Source organism: Acyrthosiphon pisum, chromosome X (genome assembly GCF_005508785.2).
Source record: "Acyrthosiphon pisum isolate AL4f chromosome X, pea_aphid_22Mar2018_4r6ur, whole genome shotgun sequence".
In the NCBI taxonomy this organism is placed as follows: domain Eukaryota; kingdom Metazoa; phylum Arthropoda; class Insecta; order Hemiptera; family Aphididae; genus Acyrthosiphon; species Acyrthosiphon pisum.
This window is the reverse complement of record NC_042493.1, coordinates 126,287,707-126,290,567: the sequence shown is the minus strand read 5'-3', so window position 1 is coordinate 126,290,567 and position 2,861 is coordinate 126,287,707.

The following is a 2,861-nucleotide window of genomic DNA, read 5'->3' as shown; positions in this document are numbered from 1 at the left end:
TCAATCTTACATTCACGGGTTTCCATCGCAGTGGAAGGGAGATATCTTATCGAGCGGCATTAGTTGTTTAATTTATACACTACTGCAGCTCAATAAGACAAACTTCCTAACCAGCTCACTACACTACAACGGTGGCCAGCCGTGCTGTCGGCTAGTGCTTAGCGCCCCCTGTATACCAGACCACTTGAATGTGATATATATATGAAGCATTGTGCCAAGGTACATAACAAGTGAGAGTATAGTTTTGAAGCTGAATAGCGCAGCTACTCCACGATTTCATATTTTAGAATACAGGGCATTATCATTAACGGATACCAAAAAAAAGAAGTGGTTAGTAAAGGTTTAGAATCGTTGTTTTCTTTTATCTTAAATTGTCCTCAAAACAATAGTATATAATTTGTATGTGGCAAGTTACGGCCCAATTTATACATAGCACCTAATATATTTGTATGTACTTTCAAATTAGAGAAAAATTAAAGTATTCACAATAAAACCAAACGACACCAAAATATTCTATTCAAACATAATATGTTTATTGTAATATTATATCTATTAAATTGTTAAAAATGATCAAAAAATTACTCATACACGAAACATTTTTAAAATCGAAAAAAATACAAATAAATAGCGTTGAAATTAAGAAATTGATTTTAGGTCTTAAACACTTTATGAATGCACAATGCAAAAATTGAGTTTGAAAATGAATTAAGCATCCGATAAATAAAATAATTGTATTCTGCTAAGATTCTTTTTGGAACACTGTGAAACGTGTGCGATTGTCGACATCGGCTAACGGTAGGTGTACCTTTATCTATATCTATATACTATATTCCAAAAATTAAAAATATTATCATTGTAACAGTTATACAATAAAAATTCAATTTTAAATATATATATGAATAAAACAGTTTATGAATCCCTGAATATGTATAAAACAAGAGAAATGATTAATGGAAATTTAAATTTAATCAAACATAACACATCTTTGATGAGTAATTATTATATAAACAGAGGGATAAACCTATTTAATCGACTACCAACAAATATCAAATTGATTGATAATGATGTCAAATTTAAAAAAAATATTTAAAAATATGTATATGCAGTCCTTCGAAAATCTTGTTTAATATCCGTCTTTATTATAATACCAATTGTATTGTTATATTTTTAGGACTTGTTTCTGTTATTTTGTATTCACTTTTATAAATATTATGTATTGTAAAATTGTGTATAAATGAATGTAATTATTTTAAGACTCCCTACTCTTACCACAAGCTATTGCTTATAGAGAGTAGGTATCAACTTAAAATGTTAATTTAAAATTAACTATGAAAGAAGTTGAATAAATTATTATTATTATTATTATTCATAAAATAAGCTATTGTTAAATATTAGATTATACAATAGGTAAACAATATTAAAACAGTATAATATATAAATAAATGATCAACAAATTTTATATCTTCATATTATGTCAAATATTATTACTAATTATACCTACCTATCTAATATAATAAATAAAATAATATGAAAAGTAATAAAAGAGGTTTTGTGATCATTTCAATATTAGTATTTTTGTAATGCTAAATAAGTTATTACTGCTATAGCAGTACTAAAATATTACTGCTATAGCAGTACTAAAATATTACTGCTATAGCAGTAATATAAAAGTGATTCACTGAGGAAGTTACCTGAAAAATATTAAATATTGAAGTGACCGCGAACGTGTTAACTTAATTCAAATAAACTGCAGATTCAAAAAAAAATATATATATAGGTATACATATATACAATGTACAAATGTAAATAAAAATAAATATGTACTCAATCTGAAATGTTTTAATAGTGTTATGGATTTTAAAGGTTTTTTGAAATTTTTAATTTTCTTGATGAATTGGTGGATGTCTCTTTCATTTGTTTTAAATGTCTCGACGATAATGATATCTCACAATTCTCTTCTTCTAGATTATCATCAGTATTAGTGAATGGCTCATCATCAACGTTTAAAGTACTAGTATAATCTGAATCACTTTCATTTACTAAATTTAAAAGAGTATCAGAATTAGATGTAGGAGCTAACAAATATGAATCCATATCTGATTCACAGTTAGATAATTCTGATGCTTTAAATAAATTGTTTTTCGCTTGAATACTAAACGTAGATCTAAAAGTCTGAGCTGTAGGAATAGGGTTGTATCCTCCACGTTGTCGAAATAGTGCAAACGTATTTTCTACATAGTCTTGGTTGAGTCTAGATGTTAGTAAATAGGTGAACTGCATGTTTTTTTGTTGTGAATATAGCATTGTTATACTATTAATTGACCACACTAAACCATCAAAACATGGTAGACGATACCCATATTTTGTATTAGGTTTAACTAATTTTATATTTTCATGTTATATTTTTGCTTCATTTAAAAATTGGATTTGGCTAGGCCGTTCTTCAGATAATGCACACATTTTAGAATTGGAACTGTACAAACATTTGCTATTTAAGCAATCAAACAAATCGTTCATATGCTTTAAAAAAATTGCTGTATATGCACCTGTCTTAGATTTAATCTGTCCTGTAGTTACACATGTTTTGATAACCGCGGTTACAGTGTTACTAAAAAGTTGAAGAGCAAGTTTGCACTTTATTTTTTGGAAAGGACCTGGATTAATATGACTATCAGTTATTTTTAGCAATGCTCTACTTGTTCCACTCATTTTATCTATTTCATAGGCTGTCCTTATGTCATTAAATGATATTTCATTGCCCTCAAATACTAAATTATTTTTAAAAAAATTATTTCTGTAGTTTTATAAATGTGAGGTATACTTGATATAGTATGGAAAATATTCTTTTACCATTTACTTCA